We start from the raw sequence: 23,252 nt of genomic DNA on the forward strand, positions 1-23,252 counted from the left end.
ACCCTTACCCCACTCAACGCCGATATCCCATCCCGCAGCATGCTTTAAAAGGATTAAAGCGTGTTATCACTCGCCTGCTACAGCATGGGCTTTTAAAGCCTATAAACTCTCCTTACAATTCCCCCATTTTACCTGTCCTAAAACCAGACAAGCCTTACAAGTTAGTTCAGGATCTGCGCCTTATCAACCAAATTGTTTTGACTATCCACCCCGTGGTGCCAAACCCATATACTCTCCTATCCTCAATACCTGCCTCTATAACCCATTATTCTGTTCTAGATCTCAAACATGCTTTCTTTACTATTCCTTTGCACCCTTAATCCCAGCCTCTCTTCACTTTCACTTGGACTGACCCTGACACCCATCAAGCTCAGCAAATTACCTAGGCTGTACTGCTGCAAAGCTTCACAGACAGCCCCCATTACTTCAGTCAAGCCCAAATTTCATCCTCATCTGTTAGTCATACTCCTATTCACCATTCTCAACTACTCATACATGCCCTGCTCTTGTTTACACTGCCGGTTTACACTGTTTCTCCAAGCCATCACAGCTGATATCTCCCAGTGCTATCCCCAAACTGCCACTCTAAACTCTTGAAGTAAATAAATAATCTTTGCTGGCAGGACTATGCTGAATCTCCTTAGGCACTCTCTAATTAGATGTCCTAGGTCCTCCCAATTCTTAGTCCTTTTATACCTGTTTTTCTCCTTCTCTTATTCCATTTAGTTTTTCAATTCATACAAAACCATATCCAGGCCATCACTAATCATTCTATACAACAAATGTTTCTTCTTACATCCCCACAATATCACCCCTTACCACAAGATCTCCCTTCAGCTTAATCTCTCCCACTCTAGGTTCCCACGCTGCCCCTAATCCCGCTTGAAGCAGCCCTGAGAAACATCGCCCATTCTCTCTATACCACCCCCCAAAAATTTTCGCCGCCCCAACACTTCGACACTGTTTTGTTTTATTTTTCTTATTAATATAAGAAGACAGGAATGTCAGGCCTCTGAGCCCAAGCCAAGCCATCGCATCCCCTGTGACTTGCACGTATACGCCCAGATGGCCTGAAGTAACTGAAGAATCACAAAAGAAGTGAAAAGGCCCTGCCCCGCCTTAACTGATGACATTCCACCATTGTGATTTGTTCCTGCCCCACCTTAACTGAGTGATTAACCCTGTGAATTTCCTTCTCCTGGCTCAGAAGCTCCCCTACTGAGCACCTTGTGACCCCCGCCCCTGCCCACCAGAGAACAACCCCCTTTGACTGTAATTTTCCATTACCTTCCCAAATCCTATAAAACGGCCCCATCCCTATCTCCCTTCGCTGACTCTCTTTTCGGACTCAGCCCGCCTGCACCCAGGTGAAATAAACAGCCATGTTGCTCACACAAAGCCTGTTTGGTGGTCTCTTCACATGGACGCGCATGAAACGGACTTCTTCCATTATATTCTTAACTGTGGTTTTCACTCTTATGATCTCATGCTCCACGATGGCTGCTGAATCTCCAGCCATAAGTCCCTTATTCCAGGTAGGAAGCAAACAGAGTAGGAAAGGGCCAAAAGGGCACAGGTCAACTGTCTGCCTCCTTTTTAAAAGCTTTTTTGAAACTCTCACCTAACAGATTTATTTATACTCCCATCTGAAAGGGAAGCAAGGAAATAAAGTCCTTTAGATGTTAAAAGGCACCTGGTTAGTCTCAGCCACATCTAGTTAGGTAAACCCTCCCCATCCCCATTCTTTTTTTGTTAATTGGTTATTCTCAGACATTTATGTTTTTTAATTAATAGATGTTTTAGAATTAAGGAAAAATAGAACAGATAGTACAGAGTTTCCATATATCCTGCCCGCTTCTCATATAACCCCTCCCACCACACAAAGTTTTCCCTATTTTTAACATCTTGCATTAGTGTAGTACGTTTATTACAATTAATGAATCAATATTGGTACATTACTATTAACTAAAGTCCATAGTTTACTTTAAGATTTACCCTGTATTGTATACTTCCATGGGTTTTGATATATGTATAATGTCATGTGCCCACCATTACAGTATCAAACAATCATTTTGCCACACTAAAATTTCACTGTGCTTCATTTATTCATCCCTTCCTGAACACTCCTGAACTCCTGGCAACCATTAATCATTTTATTGTCTCTACAGTTTGTGATATGGTTTGGCTCTCTATCCCCACTCAAATCTCATCTCAAATTGTAATCCCCATGTGTAGAGGGAGGAACCTGGTGGGAGGTGATTGGATCGTGGGGGTGGTTTCCCCCATACTGTTCTCGTGATAATGAGGAAGTTCTCACAAGATCTGATGGTTTTAGAAGTGGCCGTTTCTCCTGCGCACTCTCTCTCTCCTGCAGTCTTATGAAGAAGGTACTTGGTTTCCTTAGGCCTCCTCAGACATGTGGAACTGTGAGTCAATTAAACCTATTTTCTTTATAAATTACCCAGTCTTAGGTAGTTCTTTATAGCAGTGTGAGAACAGACTAATACAGTTTGCATTTTCCCAAATGTCATACAGTATGCAGCCTTTTCAGACTGGCTTCTTTCACTTAGCAATATGCATTTAAGTTTCCTCCATGTCTTTTCATGGCTTAAGAGCTCACTTCATTTATCATTTAGTAATATTCCATTGTATGGATATACTATAGTTGGTTTATCCACCTATTGAAGGACAGCTTGATTGTTTGGCAATTGTGATTAAAGGTACTTACGAACATTTGCGTGGAGGGTTGTTGTTAGTTTTTGTTTTTCAGGGGTTTTTTTGAGGCAGGATCTCACTCTGTTGCCCAGGCTGGAGTGCAGTGGTAGGATCATAACTCGCTGCAACCTCAAAACCTTGAACTCCTGGGCTCAAGCAATCCTCCTACCTCCTGAGTAGCTAGGACTATTAATTTTTAAACTTTTTGTAGAGATAGAGGCTTGCTACGTTGGGCTCAAACAATCCTCCTGCTTGGCCCTCCCAAAGTGCTGGGATCACAGGCATAAACCACAGCACCTGGCCTGTGGGCAGACTTTTATGTGGACATAATTTCAACACAATTGGGTAAATACCTAGAAGCACAATTGCTGAATTATACAGCAATTTGCAGTCCCCTAATGACATATGGTGTTGAGTATCTTTTCATATACTTATTTGCCATCTGTATATCTTCTTTTGTGAAGTGCCTATTTAGGTATTTTGTCCATTTTATAATCGGACTGTTTGGGGGTTTTTTACTGTTGAATTTTAAGAGTTCCTTGTATATTTTGAATGCAAGTTCTTTATTTCTCAGGTGCATGTCTTGCAGAAATTTTCTCCCAATCTGTGGCTTGTCTTTACAGTCTGAACAGTGTCAAACTTTCACAGAGCAGTAGTTTTTTGTTTTAATGAAGCCCAACTTGTCAATTTTCTTGTTTCATGCGTTGTGCTTTGGTGTTATATCTAAAAAGTAATAGCCAAACCCAAGTAACCAAGCTTTTCTCTGATGTGAGCTTCTCAAATTTTGATAGGTGTGTGCTTTACATTTAGATCTATAATCCATTTTGAGTTACAGGCATACCCTGTTATTGCACTTCACTTTATTGTACTTCTCAGATTTTGTGTTTTTTTACAAATGGAAGGTTTGTGACAACCATGCACTGAGCAAATCTATTGGTACGTTTTTCCAACAGCATGTGATCACTAGTGTCTCTGTGTCACATTTTCATAATTATTGCAATCTTTCAAACTTTATTTTATGGTTATATCTGTTATGGTGATCTATGATCTGTGATATTAGATGTTACCATTGCAATTGTTTTAGGGCACCCAGAACTGTGCCTATATAAGATAGTAAAATAGTTTGTATCTTTCATGGAATTGGTTAATTTCATCTAAGTTTTCAAATTTGTAGGCATAGAGTTTGTTCATAATATTTTTTTGTTTTTTGAGACGAAGTCTCACTTCGTTGCTCAGGCTGGAGTGATCTCAGCTCACTGCAACCTCTGCCTCCTGGGTTCAAACAATTTTCGTGCCTCAGCCTCCCAAGTAGCTGGGATTACAGGCACGCATCACCACGCCTAGCTACATTTTTGTATTTGTAGTAGACAGGGGGTTTCACTATGTTGACCAGACTGGTCTCGAACTACTGGCCTCAAGTGATCCACCTGCCTCAGCCTCCCAAAGTGCTGGGATCAGGTGTGAGCCACCAGGCCCAGCTGCTTTATTATCCTTTTAATGTCCATGAAATCAGTAGTGATGACACCTCTTCTATTTTCCTCCTTCCTTCCTTCCTTCCTTCCCTTTCTCTCTCTCTTTCTTTTCAGGGTATCACTTTGTCACCCAGGCTGTAGTACAGTAGTGCCATCTCAACTCACCACAGTCTCAACCTCCCTGGTTCAAGCAATCTTCCTGTCTCAGCCTCCCAAGTCGCAGGAACTACTTACTCTACACCAAGATGGGGACTACTACAGTGAGCCGAGATTGTACCACTGCACTCCAGCCTGGGCAACAGAGAGAGACTCCATCTAGAAAGAAAGAGAGGGAGGGAGGGAGGGAGGGAAAGAAAGAGAGAGAGAGAGGAGGGGAGGGAAGGGAAAGGAAGGGAAGGGAAGGAGGGAGGGAGGAAGGAAGGAAGAAAGAAAGAGAGAAAGAAAGAAAGAAAATATGTTTTTGAGACAGAGTCTCACTCTTGTTGCCCAGGCTGGAGTGCAATGGCGCGATCTTGGCTCACTGCAGCCTCCGCTTCCTGGGTTCAAGCGATTCTCCTGCCTCAGCCTCCCCAGTAGCTGGTATTACAGGCATGTGCCACCACACCCGGCTAATTTTTGTACTTTTAGTAGAGATGGGGTTTCGCCATGTTGGCCAGGCTGGTCTTGAACTCCTGACCTCAGATGATCTGCCTGCCTCGGCCTCCCAAAGTGTTGGGATTACAGGCGTGAGCCACCACACCCAGCCAAAATAATATTTTTAAAATTAAGATAATTCTATCTACAAATGCAGAAAAGACTCCTGTTTTAGCTGTAGACTGCCTTGGTCCAGGGTACCGCAAAGCCTAGTTTAAGAGTCACTGCCAGGTCACACGTCATAGGTCCGTCACACACACTCGGCAGCCCTGACCTTCTGTTGAGCCTTGCCCCTTGGGCCGTCCTAGGCCTCCAAGAGCTGGCCATATGGGTAGGCCCAGATTCTCATGGGGGTCCTCCTACGCATGGTAAGTGGGAAAGAAATCAGCTTTCTCTCCTGGGCAGCCCATGGACTTTGCTGGGGTATGAGGGCTCCTCTGTGAACTGTGAGGGAGCTGTTGCCTCCTGAACCCTTCCCTGGAGGGTCTCCTTCCTCTGGGACTCTCTCGCCTCTGTGTCCCTTCACTAGCAATTGGTCTTGGGTCCTGACAACAGAGATCAGGGCTTGGGGCTATAAATTTTGTGTGTACATGATGTCTTCCTCATCTGGCATTTTCCACCTTCCAATGTCCTTAAAGTCCACATATGACTTGCCTAATCCAAAGCTCCTTTTCTATTTAGAATTTCTGCAAGCCTTTCCCACCCCTTCTTCTGTAACCTCCATTAGCTTAGGCACACTTCCCTTTCCCAGGTTGGCCAGCCCTCTGGCAGAAGTCCCTCAACCATCAGCCAATCCGAGTCTGGCAAGGCTCATGATTTAAAATAAATATATAGATAGACATAGATGATGTAGATATAGGCACAGGTCCTTCTATTAGCGCTTGTTTTTCATCATTCTGAGGAATCCTCAACCACATAGACAGTTGACTAGAAGACCTCACATATGTGCATTGAGATTTTCTCCTGGATATGTCACCTCCCTCAAATTGTTCAAGCTCCCAAGAAGCTGTACAGGAAAGGGTCCCAGGTTTCAGGGTTGGAGAACTCAGCAGGGCGTCCCACGGATGTTTTGACACTTCCCGTTCCCCTTCTGGGCCCTGCGCCTGCCCTGAGCTGCAAAGTCGCCCAGAACAGCCACCTCTCCCTGCCTCACTGACTGCAGCTCTGCCCAGCAACATCTCCTTCCTGGCTCATGAGGCAGCTCACTCCCTAAAAACCTCCCCTAAACCCCCTCTGTGTCCCTGCAGGGTCCTTCTTCCCCCATTTCCCCTGTCCACACACACTTCTCTCACTTGTCCCCACATTCTATTTATTTTTCAGTTTATTGTGGTTACTGATTTACTTTTTTTTAAATTTTTATTTTATTTGTTTATTTATTTTTGAGACAGAGTCTCGCTCTGTCACCCAGGCTGGAGCGCAGTGGTGCGATCTCAGCTCACTGCAACCTCTGCCACCTGGGTTCAAGCAATTCTCCTGCCTCAGCCTCTTGAGTAACTAAGACTACAGGCGCCCACCACGACACCCAGCTAATTTTTATATTTTTAGTAGAGACAGAATTTCATCATGTTGGCCAGGCTGGTCTCAAACTCCTGACCTCAGGTGATCCACCCACCTCAGCCTCTCAAAGTGTTGGGATTACAGGCGTGAGCTACAACGCCCGATTCCCTTATTTTTTTTCTTTAGAGAAATAAGGTATTGCTCTCTCACCCAGGCTGTAGTGCAGTGATGCAATCACAGCTCACTGCCACCTCAAAATCTTGGGCTCAAGCCATCTTCCTGCCTCAGCCTCCCGAGTAGCTGGGACTACAGACACACACCAACATGCCAAGCTAACTCAGTTCATTTTTGGTAGAGACCGGGTCTGGCTATGTTGCCCAGGCTGGTCTTGAACTCCTGGCCTCAAGCAATCCTCCCACCTTGGCCTCTCAAAATGCTGGGATTACAGGCAGAATGCACCATGTCTGGCCTTGTTTTACTTTTTAATGTAAAACTAATATATATTTATCATGAAAGAGGAGGGGCTGGGCACAGTGGCTCATGCCTGTAATACCAGCACTTTGGGAGGCTGAGGCGGGCAGATCACAAGGTCAGGAGTTCAAGGCCAGCCTGGCCAATATGATGAAACCCTGTCTCTACTAAAAATACAAAAAGTATCTGGGCATGGTGGCGCACACCTGTAGTCCCAGCTACTCCAGAGGCTGAGGTGGGCGAATTGCTTGAACCCGGAAGGCAGAGGTTGCAGTGAGCCGAGATCACGCCACTGCACTCTAACCTGGGTGACAGAGCAAGACTCCATCTCAAAAAAGAAGAGGAGGGAGGGGGAGAGAGAGAGAGAGAGAGAGAGAGAGAGAGAAAGGAGGGGAGGGGAGGGGAGGGGAGGTAAAGCAAGCCCTAGTTGAGGAATTAACTAGTTCTGGATATGGACTGTGTTGGTGGGACCAGCTTAAAGACAGAAGAAAAAGAATAGAAAAACCCACTCCATCTCCTTTAGTGTTCCCTGCCTCCCCAGAAAAATATACTTTCTTAAAGATGCAAATGAAAATTGTGAACCCAATGCTGGCTATGATCTTTTTGAGGTCCACTGAGCAACGCAATATTCTCCTTGGGTTAAATTTGTGTTACATTTATCTGAATCGATTGAAATTCAAGAAACTATAGGCAAAAAAGTATTTAATACTCAGTGCAGAAAAATTAAAACAGCAAAGTCAAAAGGCAAAAATAAAAATAAAAATAAGGCGCAGTCTCCTCAGTGAGCAGCAGCACCGTAACAAGACAATGCATTCAGGCTTTCCTGATGCTTCTATATAAACAGGTCGACAGTCTCTCATCTGTAATTCCCCCAGGCAAAAATCCCTGGAACCACAAGGTTGTTTTGTTTTTGTGTTTGTTTTCCAAGTTTGTAGTGAATTTATATGGCTGCACCACCTGATCCAAACTGATGTGGTGCTATTTATATTCTTTAGTTATCTCACTTAATGTGAATACTCGTATGTTTCACTGCAGAAATATTAATGAATTTGGCTGTTGTGAGTTGCTACTTCAAGCACACTAAGGATGTTCCGTAATTATGCACCTTTGTAAAATCTGAAAAAGTTTGAATCACAAAATACATTGACCCCCAAGGGTCAGAACAGTGGACCTGAATACTTAAAAGAAGCGATGATAGTGCTCACTGCGGCAGCCCATATACTAAAATTGGGACAATACAGAGAAGATTGGCATGGCCCCTGTGCAAGGATGACATGCAAATTCACGAAGCATTCCATATCAAAAAAAAAAAAATTGTTTTAGGCCGGGCACGGTGGCTCATGCCTGTAATCCCAGCACTTTGGGAGGCCGAGGCGGGCCGATCACTTGAGGTCAGAAGTTTGAGACCCACCTGATCAACATGGTGAAACCCTGTCTCTACTAAAAATACAAAAATTAGCTGGGCGTGGTGGCAGGCCCCTGTAATCCCAGCTACTCGAGAGGCTGAGGCAGGAGAATCTCTTGAACCCGGGAGGCGGAGGTTGCAGTGAGCCAAGATCACACCATCGCACTCCAGCCTGGGCAACAAGAGTGAAACTTCATCTCAAAAATAAGATACAAAAATTAGCTGGGCATGGGGTCATGCACCTATAGTCCCAGCTACTTGGGAGGCTGAGGCACGAGAATCACTTGAACCTGGGAGGTGGAGGTTGCAGTGAGCCGAGATCGCACCACTGCATTCCAGCCTGGGTGACAGAGCAAGACTCTGTCTAAATATAAATAAATAAAATAAAAATGTTAAGAATTAAAAAAAAATAAGTGATGATAAAACAGTGATGCTGTACAGCATCTACATGTTCTAGGTACTGCCAAGCACTTTGCATATATTAATCAAATGCTTGTAACAATTCTATAGGGTAACTACTATTACCTTCATCTGCATTTTACATATGAGGAACAGGATTACATTGTACCTACTGTTTCACGCTTGCTTTCTGCACTTAATATGTCTTGAACATATTTCAATTGAGTGAACATTCATCCACAGCATTGTGGCTGCATCATGCCCTGTTGTGCGGCTGTGCTATCATTTCACCTGTCCTCTGGTACTGGACACTTAAGTTGCTTCCATACCCTTTCTTTTTGGTGCATTTCTCTGTGAGACCCTTCAGTAGAGGCTTGTGAGTCATCCCTCTCAAACCTTTGATCATGAGAAGACAGCACACCCCAGTGGCTATTGGCTCCTTGAGAGGAAGCTATATCTTCCTATCTCTTGACCATTTCCCTTTTATTTTTTATTTTTTCCTATTCTAACAGAAATGTACTCGTTCTTTGTATATCTCTGTCTAATCTCCCAGCATTTGAGAGATCCATTTTGCCATTGTTGGGGCAGGATCTGAGATGGCCAGCATCCCTCACTTCAGGCAACACGGCCTCTTTGGTTTCCTACCCTGATATCCTGTCGGTTCTACTGACCTACTTCCCTCTCTGTGTGACTTGGTTTCAGAAGGTTAGTATGTCATCGTCGGTGTGAGGTCTGCATCCCTATTGTCTGATGCTACATATTTAGTTGAATGGGTCCTCTCTTGATGTCTTTTAATCTTCATTCTTTTCCCAGAGTTGCCACTAAAATTGTCCCATGCCACTTGTATTAGTTCCCTGTGGCTGCTGTGACACATTACCACAAATTTCATGGCTTAAAACTACACAATTTTTTTTTTAAATTTTGAGATAAGGCTTCACTCTGTCACCCAAGCTGGAATGCAGTGGTGCAGTCTTGGCTTACTGTAACCTCTGCCCCCAGACTCAAAGTGATCCTCCCACCTGAGCCTCCCAAGTAGCTGGGACTACAGGCGCATGTCACCATACCTGGCTAATTTTGGGGGGATTTTTTTTGTAGAAATAGGGTTTCGCCATGTTGCCCAGGCTGGTCTGAAACTCCTGGGCTCAAGCAATCCGCCCACCTCAGCCTCCCAAAGTGCTGGGATTATAGACATGAGCCACCAGGCCTGAACCAGATGTTTATTCTTTCACAATTCAGGAGGCCAAAAGTCTGGAATCAAGGTGTCAGCAGGACGGCACTCCCTCTGAAGGCATGGAGGACAATCCTTCATTGCTCCTTCCAGCTTCTGGTGGCTCCAGGAGTTCCTTGGCTTGTGGCTGCATAACTCAGATCTCTGCCTCCCTCCTCATATCACCTCTTTTCCCCAGGTCTCTCTTCTATGTCTCTTATAAGAACACTTGTCATTGGATTTAGGGTCCATCCAGATAATCCAGGATGGCCTGGGCGTGGTGGCTCATGCCTGTAATCCCAGCACTTTGGGAGGCCAAGGCAGGCAGATCACCTGAGGTCAGGAGTTCGAGACCAACCTGGTCAACATGGTGAAACCCTGTCTCTACTAAAATTAAAAAAAAAAAATACAAAAATTAGCCAAGTGTGGTGGCACACACCTGTAATCCCAGCTACTCCGGAGGCTGAGGCAAGAGAATCACTTGAACCTGGAGGCGGAGGTTGCAGTAAGCTGAGGTCGTGCCACTGCACTCCAGCCTGGGTGACAAGAGCAAGACTCCATCTCAAAAAAAAACAAAAAAAAAACCCAACAGATAATCCAGGATGATCTCACCTTGGGATTATATCTGCAAAGACCCTTTTTACAAATAACGTCACATTCATGGGTTCCAGGGGTTAAGATGTGGGCCACCTTTTTGGGAGCCACCATTCAGCCCACAATAATATCACTCTTCCCAAGTCTAGGGATTCGTTTTTTCCCCTTCACACTCTCCAGGTGGGACCTCTCGCTCTCTCACTTCCCATCCAGGACAGCCTATCCCCCTAGGAGATCTGTCAGTGGATCTGTGTGGAGTTAGACTATGGGTATGAGAAAAATGGTTTCTTTCTTCTGCTAAACCATAAAAGAATCCCAAACCAGTCCTTTCACATACATTAAACATATTTTCTTCATCAAATTGGGTGTTGTTACTTATACTAAAACTATGGGCAGTTTTTCTTTACCCCCAAAATCAAAGTTTACATTTCAAGGAGGAGAGAGTTCTTTTTTTGAGTGCTTAGAATACAATAAGTGCTGTTACACTATCTTATTTAACCCTCATAACAACCCTGAGTCTTATAACCCATTTTCTCTTCTTCAGAGAATGGAAAACTGAGGCTCAGAAAGGTTAAGTAACTTACTAAAAATCACACAGTAAATAGAGGGATACAGCTATGTCAACCCCAGAGCTTTTTGGTTCTGTCTCTACACCAAACTGCCTTTGGGAATTTTCCAGATGAGGTGAGTGCAGCACAGAGACAATAAATGGTACAGAGAAGCCAGGCATGGTGGCTCAGGCCTGTAATCCCAGCACTTCAGGAGGCCAAGGCAGGAGGATCTCTCGAGCTCAGGAGTTTGAGATTAACCTGGGCAACATAGTGGGACCCAGTCTCTAATAAATAAATAAATAAATGTCACAGAGGTCACTTAGCTAATGATGGCAACAGGAACAGAAGCTTGCTCAATTCCCAGTAATTTGCTCTTTCCCCCATACCATATTCTTGGCTTAGAACATAAGGTATCATTTGGGCTGACAGAAAGACACACATCTTGATTAAGCTCAGAAAGAACCTGAACTTTGGAGTGACAGCCCAAGTCTATTCCAGTTCCTCTGCCTGGTAACCAATGCTCCTGGACCAGTCACTTGGCATCTCTGACACTCAGTGTCCTTATCTGCAAAATGGTGTAATCAGGCATCCACCTCTTTGCATCACTGTGAGGACTAGGGAATGCGTGCTGAAATAGATGGTATGTAGAACATGTTCCACAAACAGCAGCTATGACAACTATTCATATTTCGATTGCATGCCTCTTCAGAAGTAAAAGGCTTTTGTAATGATAAAAGAAAAAGTAATTCATGTTTATGGTAAAGAGTATAAAGCCACACCTTCCTCATCCCAAAAGATCCCAGACCTCATCCTTGAAGGTGGCTATTGTTAACAGCACCTTTTTTGTGGTTCCACAAATTTTCTACGCATTTGGAAGTATATATATATTCGTCACACAAATAGGATCATAGAAGTTCACTGCTTACTTTTTTCCCTAAGTAATTGTCCCAGTTGTGCTCCCCAGGAAGCAAACTCTGAGAAGGAATTAAGTGTGCACGGCTGGGCATGGTGGCTCACACCTGTAATCCCAGCACTTTGGGAGGCCAAGGCGGGCAGATCACTTAAGCCCAGAAGTTCGAGACCAGCCTGGGCAACATGGCAAAACCCCATCTCCACAAAAAATACAAAAATTGGCCTGGTGCAGTGGCTCACACCTGTAATCCCTGCACTTTGGGAGGCCGAGGCAGGTGGATCACCTGAGGTCAGAAGTTCGAGACCAGCCTGGCCAACATGATGAAACCCCATCTCTACTTAAAAAAATACAAAAATACAAAAATTAGCCGGATGTGGTGGTGGATGCCTGTAATCCCAGCTACTCAGGAGGCTGAGGCAGAATTGGTTGAACCTGGGAGGCAGAGGTTGCAGTGAGCGGAGATTGCACCACTCCAGCTGCACTCCAGCCTGGGCAACAAGAGCGAAATTCCATCTTTAAAAAAAAAAAATAGAAAAATTAGCCGGGTATGGTGGTACATACCTGTAGTCCTAGCTATTCGGGAGGCTGAGGTGGAAGGATTGCTTGAGCCCAGGAGGTCAAGGCTGCAGTGAGCCGTGATCACACCACTGCACTCCAGCCCAGGCAACCAAGTGAGACCCTCTCTCAAACAAACAAACAAACAAAAAAAAGGAATTATGTGTGTGCGATGCATGCTTACCAGGGAGTGCTCCTGGAAGCGCTGCCTGTGGAAGGAAGGACAGAGGGAAAAGTCCGGATGCTCGGACAGCCTGGGAGGTAAATGGACCCTCAGAAAGCCCTGGGCCTTTCCATCCCCACTGCTGTCAGTGGACCAGCCTGGGCTGGGCATGTCCTTGGGCATCTTTGAAGGGGATGACAGTAAAGGGCTGTCTGCTCTCCCTGCTCCCAACTGCCCTGGTGTGCTCCTGGCCAACTTGTCTAACTGCTGAAGACCCAGGCTCTGTCGGTGAGTCTGGCTTCACTAGGCTGTGTTACTTTTAAACCAGTTGTACGTGAGTTTTTATTGTCTGGGGAGAGTCACCATTACCTTTTCTTCTTCCCCTTTTGACAGCAGAACTTCTGGTTCCTGTTTGGCTGCAACCTGAGGTAAAAGGTTATGGGAAGGGAAAGGATGAAGCCCTAGACACATTTCTCTGACAAATATCGAAAACAGAAAGCAGATAAGGATTCCCATCCGGTAAAAGACAAGCACAAAGAGTCATTCACACACGTGACAATGGGCCCATTCTAGCCACTTCCCCTTTCAATAATCTTTTAGTATTTTCCTTTGTTCAGTACTTGATGAATCAACCACCAAGGTGAGAATTTGGAGCTGTTGTCCCATGGTCTGAAAGGGTCAGATGCCACTGCCCTGCCCAGGAAATGCCCACAAACGGGGCTGCCGTAAAACTCAGCATACTCTATGGACAACCCCACCCCTCACCCCCACTTCCTTCTCTCAAACTTAGGCACCCACTCATTCATAGAAAAGCAAAGATTCGCCTGGACAACATAGCAAGACTCTGTCTCTACAGAAAATAAAAATAAATTAGCTGGAGCCAGGCGCAGTGGCTCCCGCCTGTAATTCCCGCACTTTGGGAGGCCAATGCGGGCAGATCATTTGAGGTCAGGAGTTCAAGACCAGACTGACCAATATGATGAAAACCCGTCTCTACTAAAAATACAAAAATTAGCTGGGCGTGGTGGCGCACACTTGTAATCTCAGCTACTTAGAAGGCAGAGGCATGACAATCACTTGAACCCGGGAGGCAGAGGTTGCAGTGAGCTGAGATCATACCACTGCACTCCAGCCTAGGTGACAGAGAGAGACTCTGTCTCAAATAAATAAATAAATAAATATAAGCTGGGCATGGTGGCATTCACCTGTGGTCCCAGCTACTTGAGAGGTGGAGGCAGGAAGATGACTTGCACCTGGGAGGTTCAGGCTGCAGTGAACTCTGATCACACCACTGCACTGCAGCCTGGGTGACAGAGCAAGATGCTATCTCAAAAAAAAAAAAAAAAAAAGAGAGAGAGAGAAAAGAAAGAAAGAAAAAAAGAAAGGCAAAGAGAAGAAAACAAAGAAAAAGAAAAGATTGGGAGAGGTGGACCGAGCTCTATTCTGGGGATGATGACCTTTATGAAAGCAGAAGTTAGGCCTTAATCCACACTACAGGTAGAGATGCAAAATGGTACAACCATTTTGAAAATTAGTTTGGTAAGTTTCTTATAAAGTTAAATAACACACGAACCAGCCAGTCCACTCCTAGATAAATGAAAACCTGTATTCACACAATGACTTATACATGAATGTTCACAGCAGCCTTATTCATAATAGCTCAGGCTGGAAACAACCCAAATGTTCATCAGATTAAAAAACTGTGATATATTCTTACAACAGGCTGGGTGCAGTGGCTCACGCCTGTAATCCCAACACTTTGGGAGGCCAAGGCGGGCGGATCACTTGAGATCAGGAGTTCAAGACCAGCCTGGCCAACATGGCAAAACCCCGTCTCTACTGAAAATTAGCAGGCTTGGTGGTGTGCACCTGTAATCCCAGCTACTCGGGAGGCTGAGGCATGAGAATTGCTTGAACCTGGGAGGCAGAAGCTGCAGTAAGCCAAGATCGTGTCACTGCACTCCACCTATGTAATAGAGTGAGCCTCTGTATCAATAAATAAATAAATAAAATTAAAATAAAAAATAAAAACATTCTTACAATGGAATACCAACTAATCAGTAATAAAAAGGATGCACTATTGATGTACACAAAACATGGATGAGGCCAGGCGCAGTGGCTCATCCCTATAATCCCAGCACTTTGGGAGGCCGAGGCAGGCGAATAGCTTGAGGTCAGGAGTTTGAGACCTGCCTGGCCAACGTGGTGAAACCTCGTCTCTACCAAAAATATTAAAAATTAGCTGGGTGTGGTAGTGTGCTCCTGTAATCCCAGCTACTCAGAAGGCTGAGGCAGGAGAATCACTCGAACCTGGGAAGCGGAGGTTGCAGTGAGCCGAGATCGTGCCACTGCACTCCAGCCTGGACAACAGAGCAAGACTTCATCTCAAAAAACAAACAAACAACAACAACAACAACAAAAAGTGGATGTATCTCAAAAACACGTTGAACGAAAGAAGATAGACAAAAGAGTACATAGTGTATGATTCCATTTATATGAAACTATAAGAAAATCTGTTCAGTCAGTGACAGAAAGCAGATCTACAGTTGCCTGGGGCTATAAAGTTGACTCACGCCTGTAATCCCAGCACTTTGGGAGGCTGAGGCAGGCAGATCACTTGAGATCAGGAGTTTCAGACCAGCCTGGCCAACATGGACCTGGTCTCTACTAAAAATACAAAAATTAGCCGGACGTGGTTGCAGGCACCTATAATCCCAGCTATTTGGGAGGCCGAGGCAGGAGAATCGCTTGAACCAGGGAGGCGGAGGTTGCAGTGAGCCAAGATTGCACCATTGCACTACAGCCTGGGTGACAGAATGACACTCCATCTCAAAAAAAAAAAAAAAAAAGTATGAGATAGACCTGGCACGGTGGCTCACACCTGTAATCCCAGCACTTTGAGGGGCTGAGGCGGGAGGATTGTTTGAGCTCAGGGTTCAAGACCAGCCTGGGCAACATGGTGAAACCCTCTCTCTATTAAAAAAAAAAAAGAGAGAGAAGAAAAACGAAAAAAAAAGAGCATGAGGGAACTAGAGACTAATGGAAACATTATATGTCTTGGCTATAGTGGTTATTACATGTAATACAAATTTGTGAAAATTAGTCAAAGTGTATACTTTAAGTGAATGAATTTCATGTTATGGAAATTATTCCTCAAAAATGATTAAAAATAGAATACATAAGCAAGAATATTAAGAAAAATGTGGAAAGTAAACAAAATCAGGTGGTTTTGATTTTCTAGCTATTTTAATTTACTATAATTTACATTAAAACTGTGCAATAGGCCAGGGGCGGTGGCTCACACCTAGTAACCCCAGCACTTTGGGAGTCCGAGGCAGGCGGATCACGAGTTCAGGAGATCCAGACTATCCTGGCCAACATGGTGAAACCCCGTCTCTACTAAAAATACAAAAAATTAGCCAGGCGTGGTGGTGGATGCCTGTAGTCCCAGCTATTCGGGAGGCTGAGGCAGGAGAATGGTGTGAACCTGGGAGGCAGAGTTTGCAGTGAGCTGAGATCATACCACTGCACTCCAGCCTGAGCAACAGAGTAAGACTCCATCTCAAATACAAAAAAAAAAACTTTGCAATAAATATTAGAAACACTATTAATATAAATCATTCTGTTAATAAAGGAGTATGACCCTAAGATCACCTCAATAGGTGCTAATAAGGTATTTAATAAAGGTTAAAACTCATGTTCTAGAAACAAAAACAATGAAGAGAAACTAATAATAGCTTCTGGCCAGGCACAGTGGCTCATGCCTGTAATCCCAGTACTTTGGGAGGCCGAGGTGGGTGGATAACCTGAGGTCAGAAGTTCAAGACCAGCTTGGCCAATGTGGCAAAACCCTATCTCTACTAAAAATTACAAAAAAATTAGCCGAGCATGGTGGCGCATGCCTGTAGTCCCAGCTACTCAGGAGGCTGAGGCATGAGAATTGCTTGAACCCAGGCAACAGAAGGTTGTAGTGAGCTGAGATTGTGCCACTGCATTCCAGCCTGGGTGATTGAGTGAGACTCTGTCAAAAAAGAAAAAAGAAAGAAAGGAAGAGAGAAAGAGAAGGAAAGGAAGGAAGGGAGGGAGGGAGGGAGGAAGGAGAAAGAAAGAAAGGAAGAGAGAAGGAAAGGAAGGAAGGAAGGGAGGGAGGGAGGGAGGAAGGAGAAAGAAAGGAAGAAAGAAAGAAAGAGAAAGAAAGGGAAAACTTCTTTAACGTGATGAAGATTATCCATCAGAAACCAAGAGTGTTGGTATCCAAGAAAATGTTAAAATAAATTTTTTTTTAATTAAAGAAAAAGAAACCAAGACCAAACATCACAGGGAATGGTGAAACAGGCATTTTAATGACAAGTGCCTGCTAACATCTATGACTCAGCACTGTACTGCAGTATCATTCTGGAATCACCACTGGGTCTCTACAGGGGAGGTACATACACCCTTAGAGATGTATACATATATACCTTCTAGGAAATGTATTGGAAGAATGTGGGAGCATATTTAGTTATCATAATGATCAGGGGGCTGATATTTTACATATGAATTCAAGGATTAAGTCCTTTGCAAGGATTTAATAATACACTGAAAAAATTCCAAGAATGAAACTAGCGCATAGTGTAAGAGAATATTGTACTTTGCTTTTTCCAAATTGTATCAAAAGTTGTTGAGCATTTGGAAAAATCTTGTACCTGTAGCACCATGGTAGATATCTGAGTAGCCTAGTATCAGTCTAAATTTGTGTTGTCACATTCCCAGTGGTAATGGACATAGATAGAAGTATCTCTGACAGCTTCATTATGGCTGTTAGTATATTTCCGTCCCTAACATTTACATATTGGAATAATACTATCTTATTATAGAATTCTTTTCCTTAGGTTCTCCTTAAGTCCTTATTACCTTATAGCATAATACTTACGGTTTAGAAATTATGAGATTCAGTGGCTTATATTGCCTACAAATTTCATTTTAGATTATTAAAAGTATTGTTACATATTCTTTGTTATAAATGTGATAGAATTAAGAACCACTGTTCTAGGCTGGGTGTGGTAGCTCACACCTGCAATCCCAGCACTTTGGGAGGCTGAGGCAGGCAAATCACTTGAAGTCAGGAGTTTGAGACCAGCCTGGTCAACATAGTGAAACCCTGTCTCTACCAAAAATACAAAAAATTAGCCAGGTGTGGTGGCGTGCGCCTGTAATCCCAGCTACTTGGAAGACTGAGGCAGGAGAATTACTGGAACCTAGGAAGTTTAGGTTGCAGTGAGCTGAGATCGCCCCACTGCACTCCAGCCTGGGCGACAAGAGCGAGACTCTGTGAAATGAGAGGAGAGGAGAGGGGAGGGGAGGGGAGGGGAGGGGAAGGGAGGGGAAGGGAGGGGAGGGGGAAAGAAACACCGTTCTAGTGCTATAAGCAAAGTAACTGAGGTAAAATACAGGAAGGAAAAAATAGAAGCTGTTGTCAGAGATATAATTGTATTAGAAAAGTCAAGAGAGGCAACTAAAACCCATTAGAATTGGTAAGAGAGGTCACTATGGTAGCAATATTGGATAAATGTAAAAGGTATGATTGACAATGATACAAACAGGCACTTGTTTTATTTTTCTTTATAAATATCAACTTTCCTTTGCAAACTTAACTCCTAACTCTAACCCTATGCTAGCAAGGGTGGGTGGAGGGTGGTGAGGAAGACTAAGCATTGCCCAGGAATGTCTCTTCTGCTACATGTAATGATTTTGTTCAGCATGGTGGTGATTACCTATAGAGGTGCAGAGGGGATGGTGAAGGGGAGAGCAAGGGCCACAGTCTCTCTGTTACACTCTCTCCTCTGTTCGATGGGTCAAAGCTCTCAGCAGGAGACTAGACCAAAATAATGTATGGTCTGCAGGGTAGGCTGTGCCCCTGGGCTATGATCTTTCCTCCACTGGGTTCCTTTCCATTTTCATTAAAGAAGAGAGAAAGAAAGAGAAGGGAAGGAGGAAAAGAGAAAGTAATTTTTTAAGAAAGTAAAGAAAGAATAGTGAAAACAAGCAGAAAAAGAGGGGTACATATGTGCATCCTGGGAACAAAGAAGGATATGCTCCCAAATATTAAAGTACTTGACTGACTTAGGGAAGGAGATGTTGAGGGGCAGTATAGATGACTCTTACTTTATGCAATCCTGTGTTTAAAAATTTTTACAACATGGTCTAGCAATTCCACTCTTAGGAGTATAGTTAAGGGAAATGGAAACCTATGTTCACACAAAAATGTGTACATTAATATTCACAGAAGCATTATTCTTAATAGCCAAAAAGTGAAAATAACCCAAATAGCCATCAACTGATGAATGAATAAATAAAATGTAGTATTTCCATACGACAGAATATTATTTGGCAATAAAAAGAAATGAAGTCCAGACACTGTGGCTCACACCTGTAATCCCAGCACTTTGGGAGGCCAAAGTGGGAGGATTGCTTGAAGCTGGGAGTTCAAGACCAGCCCAGACAACATAGCAAGACTTCATTTCTATCTTTTCTTTAAAAAATGAAATACTAATACATGCTGAACTGAACATGGATGAACCTTGCAAACATTATGCTAGGTGAAAGAAGCTAGTCACAAAGGACCACAATTTATGAATCCGTTTTTATGAAATGTCCAAAATAGGCAAATCTATGGACAGAAAGTAGAAAGCAGATTAGTGGTTGCCCAAGACCAAGGAAATGAGGGCATTGGGGGATGATGGCTAAAGGGTGCAAAGGTTCTTTTTGGGGTAATGAGAATATTCTGGAATTTATTGTGACGATTACACATATCTGTGAATATACTAAAAGCTATTGAATTATACACTTTAAATGGGTCAGTTGTATGCTATGTGAATCATATCTCAATAATAAAGTCGTTAACAAAAACTTTGTGAAAAGCACGTATAACTTTTATACTAATAAACAAGTAGTACTTTTATCTGTTAAATGTACATATTATCATATGGATTTGTTATATATTAACAGATGTCCAAAAAAAAAAAACCAGAACTATCACAATAGGATTCTGCCGTGAGTGCCCTGGATAATTTCTCTTCTAAATATGCGGTTATCTAACAAAAGTGGGAGGGAATACAATGTAGCAATGGCAAAAAAAAAAAAAAAAAAAAAAAAAATTTAAAGGAAAAGAAAAGCAGCACACAGTGGTGGACAAAATGGAGAATCCAGAAATAGACACCACTAAATATAAATTCATTATATGATACTGTAAGCTTTAAAAACCCTGAGGTGAGGGCATTTTCTTTGAATGGTGCTGGAATAATTGGATAGTAATTTGGGGAAGAAATTAAATCAGATTTCTATCTTAACAACATACTGCAAAAAGAAACTCCAGATGGTTTGAAGTATTCAATATAAAAGTCACATTAAATAAAATCGAAAATAAATGAGAATGGATTATTTATCAAATCTGTGAAGGATTGGTAAATTTCTCAACTCAGAAAGTATCACTAAAGCCAGACATTCAAATATGCAAAATTTTTCATTTCTACACCTTAAAAATTAAGCAAAATTAAGATAAGAAGACATCAGATTTTAAAAATAGGGGAGGTGCAGGGGCTAATGTCTGTAATCCCACCACTTTGGGAGGCTGAGGAGGGCTGATCTTTTGAGTTCAGGAGTTCAAGACCAGCCTGGGCAACATGGCAAAATCCAGACTCTACAGAAAAATTTCAAAATTAGCCAGGCATGGTGTCACAGACCTATGGTCCCAACTATTTGGGGGCTTGAGATGGGGGAATCACTTGAAGCCAGGAGGTCGAGGCTCCAGAGAGCCATGATTGTGCCACTGCACTCCAGCCTGGGTGACAAAGTGAGACCCTGTCTTAAAAAAAAGTACATTCATCACAAATATGGCAAAGGATTAGTAGGGAAGAAAAGAGTTCATAGAAAGGTCTTATTCTAGCTATTAAAAAGAAGAAGAAGAAGAAGAAAAGAACCCAGTGGATAAATGCACAAAAGAACAGACAATTTGCATTAGGAGAATTAATAGTAAACAGAAATATCTTAAAAGGCCCATAATTGATAGTAATCAAGAAATGCAAATTACAGCAGCTGCATTCTGAATCCTGGCACTACTGTATTAACCTACATGAAGCTTTAGATTCTGGGCCCTTACTTGCTTCAGCAAATAGACCTGGTTTCCCTTTCTCTTTCACAGAGCTCAGTTAGTGCCCAAATATAATAACCTCATTATCTATAGGAGATCAAAATTATCTCCCATTTATTCTTCCTTTCTCCACACCTTTATGACCCATATTTTTTCTGGAAAAAAAATAATTATTGAATGGCTGGGCTCAGTGGCTCATGCCTGTAATCCTAGCACTCTAGGAGACTGAGGCGGACGGATCACTTGAGCCCAGGAGTTCAAGACCAGGCTGGGCAACATGGTGAAACCCTGTCTTCACATACACACAAAAAAAATACAAAAATTAGTCAGGCGTGGTGGCACGTGCCTGTACTCCCAGCTACTCAGGAGGCTGGGGTGGGAGAATCACCTGGGCCCAGGAGGTGGAGGCTGCAGTGAGCTGTGATTGCATCACTGCACTCCAGCCTAGGCGACAGAGACAAACACTGTCAAAAAAAAAAAAAAATTGTTGAAAATATGTAAAAATACACTTCTTCCAATTCTTTTTTTTTCACAAGCAAGTTCTAAGTCCATAATGCATACATATGTGAACTTTTTAACCCATGAGCTACCAGATGTCTCATGATTCTTGAGACACCTTTTAGCAGACCTATTAAGTGGCTCTGATGAGAGGGTAAGAGTGACATCTTCCAGCTTCCCTGACTCCCAGCCCATGCCTTGCCCTCTTCCCAAGTCCCTTACCATGACCCCTGCCCACAACACTCCATAAGCCCTTCCTCCTTCCTCTCTGCATCCCCATGACTTGCCTGTTACAACACGGGCAGTGTCTCTCTGATACTGACCCTTTAAGCCTCCGTTTTGACTCTTGCTGCATATTCTCAACCCTCCACTTTTTCTTTTTTTGAGATGGAGTTTTGCTCTTGTTGCCCAGGCTGGAGTGCAGTGGCACGATCTCGACTCACTGCAATCTCCGCCTCCCAGGTTCAAGCGGTTCTCTCGCCTCAGTCTCCCGAGTAGCTGGGATTACAGGCATGTGCCACCATGCCCGGCTAATTTTGTATTTTTAGTAGAGACAGGGTTTCTTCATGTTGGTCAGGCTGGTCTCGAACTCCCGACCTCAGGTGATCCGTCCGCCTCAGCCTCCCAAAGTTCTGGGATTACAGGCATGAGCCACCACGCCTGGTGTGCCATTTTTTTTTTTTTTTTTTAAATAAAGAAAGGTATGACTTGTTTTTGTTTGGAAAGTGGTGTTGTTAAATTAGCCAAAAAGCAAGAATAATTTAATTATAATATTTGATGATACTGTGCTGATACAGTCTCACGCTGCTGATGGAAGTAAAAATGACATAAAGGCCATAAAATTGTGTATTCTTTTTTAGCATTTAAAAGTTGTAAAAATCGCTGAGCGTGGTGGCTCACGCCTGTAATCCCAGCGGGAGGCTGAGGCGGGCAGATCACTTGATGTCAGGAGTTCGAGACCAGCCTGACCAACATGGTGAAACTCCATCTGTACTAAAAAAAATACCAAAAAAAAAATTTAGATGAGCATGGTGGCATGTGCTTCTGTAATCCCAGCTACTATGGAGGCCGAGGCATGAGAATTGCTTGAACCCAGGAGGCGGAGGTTGCAGTGAGCCAAGATTGCACCACTGCGCTCCATCCAGCCTGGGCGACCAAAAAAAAAAAAAGTAAAAATGAAAATAAAAATTAAATAATTGTATACATTATATATTTACGGGGTACAATGTGATGTTTTGATCTGTACTCTTTTTGATTCTATGAACATGTGTGTGTGTGTGTGTTGTGTGTACAATGGCAAAAAAAATGATATTCTGCAAATGTATAGCCACAAGGAAAGAGTTAAATAAATTGTGACCTGGTCTCCTTGCAAAAATTGATTGGAATAGGGATGGACACCTGACCCAATAAATCCATCAGCCAACAAGTGACCTATAATTTCTGTAGCCTGGTGAAAATAAGGTAAATTGAGCCTATTAAAGACTCTGTCTCTCTCTCTCTCTTAAATTAAAAGATCTTATTGCCAATTGAGTATAGGTATTAGAGCTGGAATATCAGCTACACCAGTTGTTCTCTAACTTTAATGCTCATGAGAATCACCAGAGGAGCTGGTTAAAATATAGATTGCTGGGACCCACAGACTTTCTGATTCGGTGGATTCAGGCTAGGGCCCAAGAATTTGCTTTTCTAGTGTGCTCTCAGATGATTCTGATGCTGCTGGCCAGAGTGCCACACTTAGAAAACCACTGATCTAGACATTATCAAGAAGCAACTATTTCTGGCCATGGGCAAGTAGCAGCTGTGCCACAAGCAGGAAGCCACCATGAAAAGCAGAGATGAGCCACAGTTCCTGACTACTTTCCTGTTCCCCTGAACCCAGCTGTTCTTGGGTTCCTGATTTTAGAGCTTCTGTGACCTCTTTGGATCTGTACACTAAACTTCATTAACAAGTCCCTTCCTTGCAACATAAAACGCCAGCCTAGAACACAGTTGAGAGAATATCATACCCTCCCATGGAGATAAAGTTCATTATCCCCAACTCCATTCCAACC

At 43.3% G+C, this 23,252-nt stretch overlaps 1 non-coding gene across 1 annotated transcript; it reads left to right on the forward strand.

Moving 5' to 3' along the window:
* The first annotated feature begins 7,985 nt into the window (after window positions 1–7,985).
* Window positions 7,986–8,092, forward strand: LOC115936070 (U6 spliceosomal RNA). The gene has a single exon (XR_004071655.1). It is a non-coding gene; the product is annotated as a U6 spliceosomal RNA (small nuclear RNA).
* Window positions 8,093–23,252: the final 15,160 nt, after the last annotated feature.

Source organism: Gorilla gorilla, chromosome 8 (genome assembly GCF_029281585.2).
Source record: "Gorilla gorilla gorilla isolate KB3781 chromosome 8, NHGRI_mGorGor1-v2.1_pri, whole genome shotgun sequence".
NCBI lineage: Eukaryota > Metazoa > Chordata > Mammalia > Primates > Hominidae > Gorilla > Gorilla gorilla.